Here is a 14,415-nt window from a genome sequence, read left to right as displayed (position 1 = left end):
AGATGGAACACTTTGATCCAGGGGAACTTTGATCTTCTGCTGTGATCCAGATGCTGCTGATTAGCTGTAAAAATAGAGCAATTATTCTAACTTCTCCGGTGGTGCGGTGCTACACTAGGACCTGTCAGTGTGTCAGCTGTGTGCCACGCCACACCTCACACTGAGATTGACACAACATGAAATTCGAGTCAGTTCTCTAGGCCTCTAATTCTGCTGATTTATTCTTTTTGGACCAATGTATTCTGGAAAGGGAACATTTGGCTTTGGGAGGTTTTTCCACCTCAAAGTTCTTGTTCAGGTCAGTGTTTCAAACACTTTGATATAATTGCAAGCAGCATCATCATGGGCAAAGACTAAGAAGCATTTCTGGGTGCTGGAAGAGGTGCCCAAATGCCTTTCATGAGGACAGGTCTCCTTTCTTAGGCTGAGCATCTTGAGGATATCCCTATCTCTCTCCCTGGTGCTCCATGGGTGCCACGTTGGATTGGCTGCTCCATGGTGGAGCAGCCACAGCATGGAGAAAACGTCAGCACTGCAAAGCTCCAGATCTCTCATCAGCATCCCTGGAAACCATAAGCTTCAGCCAGGGCTCAACTTGCTGCTTCTGCAGCCACACGATGTAAACCAAGCTCTGTGGGTCTGAATTCATCCCATCTCACAGCGATGCTCAGCGGATGTGCTCATCTCCTGGTTTAAATTCCATCTCTCTCCTGGCAGGGGGCACAGATCAATATCTCCAAAGGGTGATTCAATGTTGGATGACCTGGCAGGGCAAAGCCAGGAGGACAGGGTTCTGGCTGGAAGGAGCTCACAGCAGCAGGATGGGAACCAGCTCCTGATTATTTGCTCAATGGGGCAATTAGTCCTGTAAGCCCTGTGATTAACTCCAGCCATCCAAACATTATCATTGCAAAGGATGAGCAGCTAAAGTATTCTGGAAGTTATTGGCATTTCTCTGCGGCTGCAGGTAAATCCCAGTTGTAGCTTGCAAGCCCTTGGGCTAAGGGCAGGACAAACCTACCACTCACAAACCCACAGGAGGAACTGTAGTTTGGGGAAAGAAAGAAAGAAAAACAATGCAAAAGTCCCCAAAACTTCTGCCCACAAATCAGGTGAGGAACCAAACGGCAGCAATCACTGCTCCATGTCTCAGCAGTGGGTGGCTTCATGGGGCATAGCATAAATACCAGCCCTGGGTGTTTCATGAAGACAAAATTCATCCATGGACTTCTTCCCAAACCTCAGTGTCCCAGGACAGGTAATTCGGAAACCTAACCCTGAGCTCTATGGAGAAGCCCATAAGTGTTGCCTCACAGATGTGAGAGCTTCAGCTCCAGAAAGGTTTCCCTGAGGCACCTCAATCCTTTAGTGGAAGCTGCAGATTTGAACTGGGTTTTCTAACACCTTGGGCAAAGCAGAGGGGCAATGGGTGCTTCATTGCAAGGTCCTCGGCACACCAGCTGGGATAGATGCCTGCGTTACAGTGGGGACGTTGTACATTGAAATCCCAGCATCCCTGGGACTGAGGTGCTGTGAGATGGGGCTGGCATCCCTGAAGCATGTCCTGGGATTTGGTGTGGCTCTCACCCTTTAGCAAGCCCCACAGTTACATTTCCTCCCCAGCAGTCCCCCCACACAACCTGTGGGGAAACTGGGTTTGATTTGGTCTGTCCTGTAAAGGTTGTGCCTCAGAGGCAGAGCAGGGATGTTTCCTGATGGAAATAGACGCAGCTAGGCAGGAGTTTCCAAGGCAAAATTCTTGGCTTGAGATACCTAAATTCTTCCACAGGGCTGGGTCTCTGAGTTCATTTACCCATAGAAAAACCCATGACGTTCTCATCTCTCTTTTGCTCAGGTGAATGTGACGAGTGTTCCCCAAAAGCCAAGGACCTGCAAGAGAAGTCACATTCTTGTGGAAGCAAATCATTTGCCCAAAGCAAGGAATAGGTGAACTGGGACTTCAACACAGCTCTGTGAGCTGGAGACACAGCTCCAAGGCCAGGTCCCCAGCACTCAGGGTTATGTTAAGGAAAGCTAATTCTGCACTAACAGACCCTGGTTCTTCCTGGTTCAATGGTCTTGGAAAAAGGCTGTTTGGAGGTAAAGTCTTCCGGAGCGGAGCAGGGTGAGCTTTGCCAAGGGCCTGTGAGCTCAGCACTTTCAAGCACCCATACAGATTAAAAGGAGGAAGCCACACGGTTGGTTTTGGGGCATTCCTGCCCAGCTGTTGCTCTTTTGAAGTCACTGGGGCTTCTCCTGGGCTGGGTCCATCCGCAAGGCTCACAGGCCTGGAATGTGGCTGGGGATCGGTGTGACCCGTCGGGGCAGTGCTCAGACCTTCCTCCAAAAGGAGTTTTTGACTTAAACCTGCACAGAGCTGTTGCAAGCGGGTTGGTTGACGTGGTTTGTCAGCTCTTAGTCATGAGCTTCGGCTCTGGACAGTTAATGAGTTTGTTCTTGAGGAGCCCTTTGAAGATGCAAAGCAGGTTGGGAAAGTGAAGTGTTATTAGCTCATTATCTGCAATCTTTTGTCTTTTTGTGACAGAGCAATGAAGTCCCAGATGCTTAACAGCCTAAAAGTGTCCACACACCCAGTTCTGTCCTTATTCAGTGCAGCTCTTTGCCAAAGCTCAGTGCCTCTTTAGACTAAAGCTCCTTAGCACCAGCCAGGCAGAGTGGGATGGGTTAGCATCCCTCTACTGATAACAGCCAGTGACTAAGATTTAGCCCTACCCTGGCAGGACATATGGTCGTTTGGAATTGGGACTATTCATTTCAGTCTTCTTCCTACTAGTTTACACTGGATGCAAAAAGGAAGAATGAGGTCAATGGGGTTTTTAATATGTGATCTGAGTGCATTAGGGGTCAAGTTCAGCATCTGAGAACCTGAAATCTTTATAGAGGAGTAAAACTTAAAGAGCCCAGAAGGTTATGAATGAAGTGAATTAGCATCTGTCTGCACAAAGCAGCTCATGTGTCTGGCCACATTCAAAGAGAAGTCAGTATTAGAAGCATTATTATTGTGTCTGCAAAGGCTATGCTGGCCAGACTGCTGCCATACCCTGTGGAGAACAATACATAGAACAGCTCTGTCTACATAGCTGGTCACTAGTTGTGTATCTGGCAATTTGGGGATCTGGCCAGAGGCATTTCCTAAGCTGGTGTGTGCAGTGATGTGGCCTGCTGCAAGGAATGGAGCCCTGCGGCTCCATTGCAATGGGCTCACATGCAAAACTGAGCCTCTTATTGAATTCAAGACCATGAGCATAAATACCCACCTGTTTTATAGGAGAAGATTCCATGTGGATTGCCTGATCACACTGCAGACCTCCAGCCTGTCTCCAGCTTGACCTGAATGTGCTCCAAGAGTACCACAAGCTCTTAAGTCTGTGGGGAAAGGCCAGGCTGAGCAATGAGCCTCCTGCATGTGCCTGCACAAACACATATACACACACAGGAGAGAAGATCTCCCATGACACAAATGTAAATGAAATATCCAACTGCTTTCACCTGGTGCTCATTTCCTGCCTTCGGGTTTCACCTGGTAGCATCTCCCCTTGCTGAGCCACCAGCACTCACCTTTGTATAAGTCTTGTGTTGCCGGACACAAGTGATGGATTCATGATATCCCTGTCTGGGGAATGAGATGTCTCATTTGCATTGCCTTTGCAAGCTACTGGCACCATTTCCAATCCACCTGGGGGGTCAGAGCACCACCAGAAAAGTCAAGGCTGTCCCATCAGATGAAGCATTCTATTGCCACACAAGCCTTTCTTTGCATTACTTTGTGTCCAACCATATACAGTGAAAGCAGGCACCAATCACAAAGGATATTAACTTAGAAGGGTTTCCTTCCAAGGATGAACAAAACAAACCAAGCTATGAACATGAGTCAGAGAGCCCAGCTATTTACAGTGAAGTCCTCTTAATCCTAACCATTAAAGGTGCCTTGCCCTCCAGCACATGGGTGGTGATGAGGATGTCAAGCTTTTCTCTTCAGACTTTTGCTTGCAAATCAAGGAAAACGAATGTCCTGGGTGATTTCATGACCCCAGGAGGTGGGTTTATCAGAGAAGTGGTGATGGCCAATGATGAGTTGCAGCAGGGGTTTGCAGGAGCATTGCAAAGCTTCTGCCTGTTTTCAGCCTCTTTGTTGGTCTGAAACCAGGTTCGTGATCATGTCAGAAAGACACAAGAAATGTGCTGTTTGCTATCCCATCCTGGGGGGTAGAGCACTTTGGGAAGTGTAGGTGACAGGTTGGGTAGCATAGGTAGCATTTAGGGTATGCTCATGTGTCTGATTAGTAGAGCTTTATTAGACTGGTTACACCAGAGAAGTGGGTTGTGAATAGAGGCAGGGTACACAGGCATAGGAGTTAGGGTAGGAGGGAGGGTTTGGGATTTGACATCCTAGAAAGAAGATTGCTCTTTGCAATACAGCTTTAGAGTGGGTGTTTCTGTGTATGTGTGCTCACAAAAGATAAGAGGTGAGGTTCAGGCCACCTACCAGTGTCTGAGCATCACTTATCTCAATCTGGACTTCCTGAATCAGCAGTGGAAATAGCAAATCATTAATTTGCTCCTCCTTCCATCCCTGTCTGATGATGGGGTGAACCACACTGTTTCTCTCCAATAGCTTTGAAGGGAACCCAGAGCAACTACTTTAGACTTCAGTGTCCAATTTGAATCTGCCCAGGGAAGGGTGGATTGATGCTATGAGGCTTCTGCTAACAGGGAGTAAGCAATGAAGGCCAGGGTGGTAAGGGAAACTTTATAGATGTGGCTGTTTAGCTCAGTTTGTGGAGAGCTGGTGTTTGGCAGCTTAAAAATAAGACAAAAGCAAGGAAGCTGCTTTGCAAGCCCTGCAAAACTGTGCCAATGAGGGAGGTGTTGGCAAACGGTAGCTGCCTATATCTAAAGGGGAGGTGATGGTAGAGCCTTTCCTTCCACAGTGCCAGCAGCTTGGCACAGGGTACCCCTTGTTGCAGCACCACTGTCACTGCTGGCAAACTTGTGCTGAGCAAGTTATGCTTGGAGACCCTCAAGATGACTTTAAAAGCTGTATGAGAGAGCATCCGGATGCTCTGAGTTCACTCACCCTTTGTGAAAATGCTCAGGTCCCACTAAAACATTCCAGGTTTGCACCTTGGAGCAGAGAATGATGTAAAATCATCACTGGCTTTGGGCAGCCCTTTCCTGGTGAGTGAAGTTTAAGGCCTTAAATGTGTAGTTTGGTTTTAGTGGGTGCCAAGATGTGTCTGAAGCCAACAGCCTGGTTCCTTGGCAGGGTGCTGAGAGCAAGAACCTGGGTTCAGACATGAAAGCTCAGATTTTGGGCTGTCTCCCAGGGACATGAGCTTGAGGCTGGAGGCAGATTCCTGATCAGTGATGCTCATCCTGAGCCCTTCCAGCAGCCAGCAGGTATCCAGGGGTATCTCAGAGCACCTAAGGTGATGTAGGAGTTCTGTGCCAGGATTTCTGGGAAGGAAGAGGCACAGCAAGCTCCCCAGGATCTGTGCCTGCAGGGTGCTGTGAAGCCAGCTCAGCACTGAAGCAGGAACCACATGTTAATGGCCTGAGACCCTCTCAAACAACAGCAGAACAGATGCCAAAGGTGCAAAATATGCACCTGTAAATGAGATAAACTCACTCCTAGATGGGCCTAAGCCATTGAAGGAGAAGGTGAGGAGATACACATCCCACCCAGGCTGGAGCCCTAGAGAGAGACTGCCATGTTGCCAGCCCTCGTGTCTCTGCTTGTATCAAGCTCCTCTGCTCTCTGTGGTCCCAAAGGAGGGTGACAGGGTGGTGACAAGAGTCTGGGCAGGGGATCCTCATGTTCCTGGTCATGCTGGGCAGGAGGAGCAGTCCAGTGGCACATCCATAAGGATAGAAAGATGCAGTGAAAAGTGGATATTGCCCCTGCAGTATCTTGCTAAATGAAACCTGAAGACACCAACTGTTTTGGCCTGGCTCCTCCTTAGGGTTTGGCCTCAGGTTGTGCCACACGGGTGCTCAGTCTGGGTTTGCACTGGAGGCCATGGAGATGCTGCTCTTGAACCACTCCCAGGAAGGCTGCATTCCACTTTGGATAGCTTATGGAAGGCATCTCAGCTCTGCTGCTGCCGGAACACATTCACATCCCTGTTCTTAGCCATAGGGCTGCATGGCATCACATGTATCCCCTACAGGAGAGACTCCCGTCTCTCCAACTCAGAATGGAGATGAAAAGGTTCCATCTCTCTGCCAAACACCAGATGTGTGGACCAGCTCCCCAGCCTTGGTTTCTGGGGATTGAAGAGCGTGTCCATGCTGGGATGTGCTCCATGGCAGGAGGGTTGTGACAGGAACAGAGCTTAGAAGAGTCATGGAAAAGATATTCCCACATGCCGTGGTCTAGGCTTTTCCAGCACTGGGCTCTGTTTGACTCTTCCCAGGGCAAAGCTAAGCAGTTACCTACCTGCCCATGAGTAATGGTGACTGTTCATCCCATTCCCTTTCTTGCCTGCTGGAGACCTGCCAGTCACCATCAGTCTTTCCCTGCTATGCTTGGGAAAATCTCCTCCATCCATTCTCCTTCTCCCGCTGGCTGCCACGCTCCAGCACAAGGCCTCACCCCTGTTTTTACTGGGGTGAAGCTCCAGTGCCCAGGTGTGGGGATGGGTTTTTGAGGTCCCCTATGGGTACAAAGCACCCTCTTGTGCTCTGCCTTTTCTTGGGTGCCTCTCAGGGCTCTGCTGCCTCCTTGCTCAGAGCAAGGTGCGGCTCTGACTCACCTGAGCTGGGATGTGCCGTGGCTCCGCTGCCTTTCCCACGGTGGCTGAGCCCTGCAGTGATGCTGCTGCATCACCCAGGAGGATCAAGGGGCATGGCAATGGGTGCGGGCTCTGCTCCATGTACCAGGCAGTCATGGCTCTGACCAGCATCAACACTCGCCTGAGACATCTCCCCCTTCTCCCCTTTCCCTTGGCTCTTTAACTCCTTCATCCTGCAGGAAATCATTTCCATGTCATTTCTGGACTACCCTTAAATAAACCAAACCAATAAATTCGGATAGGCACAGCCAGTTTCTCTTTGCACAGACAAAAATGACAGGAGCCATTTAGGAGATGTGCTGCTGCCAATGGTCCTGCTCTGATGCTAAACCAGCACCTTCCCCCTCCATGGCTGTCCCTCATCCCCTGATGGGATACAACCATCAGTTTTCATTGTGTGTAAAACATGCTACAGAAAGCTCAGGGTGGAACACAAAGACACACAGATAATCTCCAGTTTCTCCTTTTACCTTTCTTTGAGCATTTCTTTCAGCCCTGCTGACAATGAGACTGATTTTCCTGTTCTGCCAGGAGAGATCCTTGTTGAGTGAAGCAGGAGTTACCTGTACTGTGAGATAAAGAAGCTTCCTGAGGAAAGAATAGAAAACATAAGGAAGAAAGCAAGAAGATGCACAAAGAGAATCTCTGCTATACTTCATTGTACAGCACCCAGGCTGGGTCACCTCTCAGATTGAAACTTGGCCTAGGGACCCAAAAGTGGTTACAGTTATTGCCTGAGCTAAATCTGTTAGGTAAGATCCCACAGTGCAATTATAAGGCTTTTTGTGGCGAGAAGTGCCAGGGAAAGGAGGGAGGAACTGTGGCTCTATGGGAAAGTATTTGGGGTTTGCAGTGCCAGGAACTTCCAACAGCTTTATCACTTCTGGAAATGTCTCCATGCTACTTTTCCCATTGCACTGCCTTGGGAAGCTGGGCATACCAGGAAGGGAGGGGGTTCACTGCCGAGAGGCTGAGGGGATTGCAATTGCTTTGCTCCTCATCTACAGCAATGCAGAAGGTCAAGAGAGAAACCAGGCTCAGGAGGGTCTCCTGCAGGCTCTGTGAGTGGGTACGACAGTGGTCATCTCAGCACAGAATGAGTGCACAGGAGGGTGGTGGTGGGAAGGTGATTATCCTCTTGTCAAAGCCTTTTCTGCATGAGATTAACAAGTTGCAGAGGGCTGTAATGGGAGACAGAGCTGGAGAAGCATCACTGAGGCTCAGACAGATGAAGGATGCTCAGTGTGAGCATCCCACATCCTGACAAACTGTTGCTCTGGATGTCATCACTTCACCCACTCGGATGGAGAAGAATGAACTGTGAAGGCTCAGGTAGAGCTCCAATGTTTTCTTGCATCCCAGAAGTGCAAAGGAGAGACCTCCTGTTGTTAGACCCAGTGGACATGGCCCTGTGTTTGGGATGCCTCATAGGAGTCCATCAAAAGGCTTCTCCAAGAGAAAGACAAGCTTAGAAAGCAGCGAGGAAGGGACCAAGTACAACCTTGGATACATAACAGTATCTGTGTTTGGCAAGATTAAATCTGCAGGGACACATAACTGTGGGAAAGATACAAATGAGGGTTACAGGCAGAGGAGCACAAAGTCATGCATGTTACAGGGAAGGTGAGTAGGGAATGAGTCATTCCTTGTGCTTGCTCCTGACCCAGGCCCCCGGCTCCTGCGGTGGAGATGCCCTGGGGTGTGGGTGCACGAGCACTGTGGGGGCTTTGGGCTGTGAGTGCCATGCATATGCTCAGCCTCTTCTGCATATGCCTTGCTTTCATGGGGCAGGGCTTTCTGGTATGGTATGGGCTGCCACGTGTCCTTCAGCAGCGTGCCGTGGGGCCGGGATGCCACAGCAATGCCTCTGCTTGGGGTGATCTCATCCAGCATGTGGCAAACCGAGATAGAGGAGCTTTGTTAGGGGTGTCCCAGCAGGAGATGTTGGTACCATGGGGTCGTTGGTGCTGTTGCAGTGTGTGGTTTAGGCTTGGTGCTCCCTAAGGACACCCTGCACAGTGCAATGTGGTGCCTGTGCTGTGGAATTGGGAAGTGCTCTTGGCTGGGAAGTGGTGAACCTCTGGGGTATGGCTTGGGAATGTTGGGTTTGCCTGGGATCTGTGGGACCTGAAAATGGGCAGCAGGGTCTGCCCTTTTTCTTGCAAACTGCCCTGTGGTCTTTGTGTGTGTCTACTGATCATCCTGCTCAAAACAGGCTTTTCTTATATGTCCATACAGAGGATACAGATCCCAAAATAAAAAGACATACTCGTTTCTTAGTATTCATTTTACGTGCTGCAAATGGATAGAGAGAGATCCAAGCATGTAGTCCTATTGCTCCATCGCTGAGCAGCTCTTGATTTCCAAACTGGAGACGTGCTGAGAGCTATGCTGACATATCCTGCCCTTCTTCAGCGTCCAGAGAGCCCACTCAAGAATATGGAAGTAGGACTCATCTGCATTAGTTTTAGACACTCTGCATTATGCTGAACTTGCTCTTCTAGCCTGTAAATTTTAGGACCTTTCTCAGATGCGATTTGTGCCTGAAGAAGCTGTGGGGTGGACATCACTGCTATGTATGGGATATCAATATTTAACCCGCCCAAGGAGTTCTGGATACACTGCTCCTTAATGGACTTTTGTAAGACCAATGCTTCGGTTTTACATTGAAAACGACTTGCAGGTATGCCTGCTGCACTGTGACTTAGAAGCAGCTTAGGTAAGGAATGCTCCCAGTTGCCAATGCATTATTGGTTTTGAAACACTGCTGCAAACCTGGCTCAGACACCAGGGTTTGGATGCTTTGGCTTTGTGCTTAATCCTTTAGTGCTTGCCCACCTTTCAAAGACCTCAGAAGAGCTCCTGGAAAGGAGCTCTGAGCAGCATGGCATGGGGTGATGCCTATCCCTTGTCCCATGCGTGGATGCACAGGCTGTGCCAAGCCTTGCTGATATGAAAAGAGGATTCACAGCCTAAGATACTTGTCAGTGGTAAGAATTAGTCCTCAGCCTTGCCTTGAGTAAACCTGAACACTGAAATCACCTTCCCCTTTGAGAGGTTTCTGCTTTGAAGAGCTTTCTTCTGAAGGAGATCAAGAGGATGCTGCTTCCTTGTTTCTTTTGTAAAAGCTGGCATTTATACACTGCAGTGCTCCCCACTACTGGAAGTACAAAGTCTTCAGTGCATCCTGCACATCGTGCCATCCCCATGTAGGCTGGACTTAATGCTACTGCAGGGTGTGATGCAGAGACCAAATTCTTAGATGCTGTTTCATGCAATTTCATGGATCAGGCTGGGGAGTCCTCAGAGCAGATGCAGCATTAATGTGGTCCTGATTAGCATGAAAAGTCTGGCCTCAAACCTTACATTTATAGAGCTGCCCCAAAACATCAGCATCTGGATCAGCGAAAGCCTAAATATTTGGTACTCATCTTCCAAAAGGGGGCCTTATAGGATAGTGCTTGTTAAGGGAAAAAGAAAGGGAGAATTAAACTTTACAGGCAATGTGGACTGTGCTTATCATGTTGAAACACAATCCCAGCATCCCCAACCAATAAGGAATTCTGGAGGAAGGGCAGAAGGGAGCTGGCCTGGTTAAGCAGCAGGAGGTTATCAGAAGGTGTCTTTCAAAAAGCTGAAGACAAAAATAGGACATCATAACCTTTGCCAGGTTCAGCATAACCCATCCTAAATGTGCCAAAAGGGAGTTAAAGGAGCAACTAGCTGAAGTCAGAAGAATAAGCCATAAACAGTAAGAGCATCTTCACATATATGGAGGAAATGGGATTTAAAGCTTCATTACTCAGACTGGCATAAGACAGAGCAGCCCAGTCTGATCACTGCTGAAGGCTTTTACAAACCTTCATACAGATTCTTTATTCTTTCCTAACACTGGCAAGACAAACAAAATAAAACCAGCCACATTGGGAAGCTTGAAGAAATTCCAGCAATTTTTATTGATTTCAGCTTTTCCAATGAAGCAAATACATACAGTACAGCCAAAACAAAACTCTGATACATTATTCTCACATACCTGTATCTTACAGAATACACTGTATAGCTATGGACTGGTAGGCTAAGTTGGTCTCAAACTAGTGTGTGGTCAGAGAGGAACAAAACTGCCTACTGCCTTCTACTCGTCCATGAGGCTTCTGAAATGCTGGGGTGGGTTGGATTGTACATACACAAAACAAAACAAAGCATTTATGAGAAAATACACCAAAAAGCTCTGCTAAGCCCAGGACAAACAAGTGTGGTATTTATTTACATGGTTGTGTGTCCTGTGCACAAATCAGGCCCCAACTGCTTTGATTGCTGCTACCAGCAGAGCTAAAGGTGCTGCTAGCTATGGCACTTCCCTCCTCAGTCATTCTCCAGCACTGTGACCCAGGGCATGTGCTACATGCTGAGGACCTGCCCTTGTCCCTACCATTGGGGGTACACCCTACTTTGGTTCTTAAAGAAGCAAGAAACAGGAAACCAGCTCATCAAAGAGGGTATCACAGTTTGAAACATGCCTTTAAGAATACCTCCCTAGAATGAAAGAATAAAAACTGGACTGGCGGTGAAAACAGCATCTGGTTGTGAAGAAGGGAACCTCACTGAGCTCCCAAAAGTGTTGGTTATGAGCAACACCACTTACTCCTATAAGTCTGATGTTCCTTTCTCTTCTCATAATTTGGCACCAGTGTCACTTCACTGACTTGAGTGGAGTTTGTAGTCCAGCGACTGAGAGGAAAAGAGTTGAGCATCAGGAATTTCCTGGGAAGTAAATAGCTGCAAAATAGCCCTGGGCTGGCAGAGCAGTTCCAGTTCACACAGCCCACTGCTCTCACGAGTTAGCTATATCTGAGGTATGAAAGCAGTAACATACAGCATCATAAAAAACCAAATGAGATTGGAAGGAACCTCTCTGGTGTGCCCAGCTCCAAGCAGGGATAACGCCAAAGCTGGATGAGATTGCTCAGGGCTGTGCTCAGTCATGTTTTGAACATCTCTGAGGATGGAGACAGACTTTTATTTTTATCATTTTATTAGCTTTGGAAAAACAACTTTGCTGTGTTCATAAAATGATGCATCTGTCTCTTGGAGTCTAATACTAATGAAATCTCTAGTCCTTGTAAATTTAATTGGGAGACAATGATCATCCAGCTACGGCTCTTTGCACCTTATAAAGTGATTCAGCAAACTGCATTACTGATGAAAGCAGTGGCAGTGCTTTAAAATAAAGCCTAAATAACAGCCAATTAGAATGAATTTCCTCAATATTCCATCATTACGTTTTGCAGTTAGGTTTCCCCAATTAATTTTACGGAGAAAAACATTAGCTCCCAGGACTTCTGCTGAACATGTAATTACAGGAACAAATCTGAATGCAAAATGGCATGCAACATGCTTTTACACCAAAACTGTAGTAATCCTGCCTGTGGATACTGCCATTGTTTTGGATATCCACAGTGTTGGGACCTGCCAAAACCGTTTTGAACTGAGAATATGCATCCAGCTAGGGAAGAGCTGGCAGGTATGGCAAGGGCATGCCCACGGGCTGGGGCTCCTTTGCTGCTCTTTAAATGCTCCTGAAACTGTCCTACCGGATTCTCCTGGTTCTAGCTCCCACTTCAAAGGTGCTTTTTTCCTCTCTCATTTGGCTGGGAACGCGGTGCAGAAAGCTCTTGACTGAATGTGGGTGAAGGCAAGCAAAGAGTTGCTTCTCATTGAAGTGCACAAGATTAAGACACTCTTTGTAGTCCAAGAGAAGAAAAAACCAGCTGGGAAATGATCTCCCTCTGTGGACACGTGCTCCCTATGGTCTAAACAGGGGATGAACAAGTGCTACCACGTTTCTTAGCTCTAGAGCTGTGTCAGATCGAATCTGAACTTCATGGACGGTTCTTTAGCAGGCATGAATCACCCCAGTTCTGTGAAGGAATGGGGAGTGCCGTTTCCCACCAAGTTAGGAGCCTGGCACTTGCAATATATGAGACTGTTTTTCCCTTTCCAGGCTCACAACTCATCCTTCCCAAGCACCTCCTGCACCCTGATATTTGCAAAACAGGGTCCTGTACCCCTGCACTGTTTGAAGAAGCAATAACTGTGGGTGGGAGACAGCCAGCAAATGTATCTTCAGCTGGTCTTTTCCCTGTGGATCTGAGCTCCATCCCCTCCGGGGACAGGGAGAGGATATCTTTCTTCTGAACAGGGGAAGATCAGCTTCTTTCATCGCATAGTTCCTGCCGTAAGAAGTGATTTGCCCTAAAATAAGCTCAGCAATTGCCTATCACAGCTTTAGCATCACAGCATGATTCATGTAATGAAGCATCCCAAGAATTACAATATTTCTGAATTTGAATTCATACAAGTGTTTACATTCCTTTGCATATCAATACACCCTCATTTCTCTCATTCTTGTGTGGCAGTCAATGATCCCAGGGAAAACCACTTTGCCTGTCTCCAGTTCAACGTCTCGAATGCCACATTTGTCCAGGTACAATCATGAGACTGAGTTGTTCTGATGCTCAGAATGGTTTGGGACCCAGTAGTGTTCATGCTTTGCAGATGTGTTGTAATTGTCCCCTCACATGTAGCTTCAGGGAAGGGTTACTGAGACCCGGGAAAGACTTTGCAGACATCAGTTCACTTCTTGAGACAAAGAGTTCACGTAACAGGAAAGAAAATACTAATAACTATAAGAGGTCATTGGAGAAAAAATCATAAGCAGAAAAGAAGCCCGTGTTCATAAATGTTGGGAATAACCAGCCTTTGTAAAGAAGAGTATCGTGTGTATCTGTTGATAACGGCCATATGCAATGGGGGAACATGACCTAAAATCGGCAATTTTTATACTTGTGGGTAAAAATAAGTTGTGACAAGTCTTTAGTGTGGCAGTATTTGGTGCATGGGTTGGGTGGCATTGGACAAAACTCTCCAAGGGGGTTAAACTGCACAACTCACACTGACTTTCAGTGGAAGACAGGGGACTAAGCCTGTAGGAAGATCCTATTCACCATGGGTGCACATGTATGTTGCCTGCATGCACACATACACAGCGACATGCACATAGTTACACAGACACACTCTTTGCAAAAACAAAACCATAATTATTGACATCAGGAAAGTATAACCTCAATAAAAGTCCCTTCTCCCCCCTAAAAAGAAGAAAATGCTTAAAAATATTAGTATCATCCACATGAAATCCATATGTTTAGTTTGCTTTACAGTTGAGTTAAACTCAGTAACACTCTACACCTTTAACATCCTAAGTAATTGCGGAAGGGTTGTCTTCCTGGACATGAACCAATTCCAAATTCTGAAATGGAATAAAAAAAACAAAGGAAAAACAAAACCCCAGATAATTAAAGCATTCAAGAGATATTTTCATTACAGTCAAAACCAACTTTCAATCTCATTTCTTAGCCTGTACCCAGTTTCTGTATTGCCCATAGCTTTCCACCCTAGACTTCCATGCTTCTCTGAGTCTCAGTGGAAACATCCCAACAGAGCAAGAAGTGAAATCCATACCTGGGCAGAGGAAAGGAATGGTCTTTTGCACCATTTTCTCACCCATTTTGTTTGGTTTGCAAAGAGCATGTTGGGGAAGAGA

At 47.3% G+C, this 14,415-nt stretch overlaps 1 protein-coding gene across 1 annotated transcript in view; it reads right to left on the bottom strand.

The window, feature by feature from the left end:
* Positions 1-10,743: 10,743 nt before the first annotated feature.
* Positions 10,744-14,415, bottom strand: part of PKP1 (plakophilin 1) — a 43,005-nt gene continuing 39,333 nt past the window's right edge. The window contains exon 14 of the mRNA XM_005140805.3: positions 10,744-14,121. The gene's annotated coding sequence lies outside the window, so the exon portion shown is untranslated. The remainder of the gene's footprint in view (positions 14,122-14,415) is intronic.

Source organism: Melopsittacus undulatus, chromosome 16, assembly GCF_012275295.1.
Source record: "Melopsittacus undulatus isolate bMelUnd1 chromosome 16, bMelUnd1.mat.Z, whole genome shotgun sequence".
NCBI classification, from domain to species: domain Eukaryota; kingdom Metazoa; phylum Chordata; class Aves; order Psittaciformes; family Psittaculidae; genus Melopsittacus; species Melopsittacus undulatus.
Note: the sequence above shows the minus strand (reverse complement) of the source record. Positions and strands in the feature narration are given on the sequence as shown.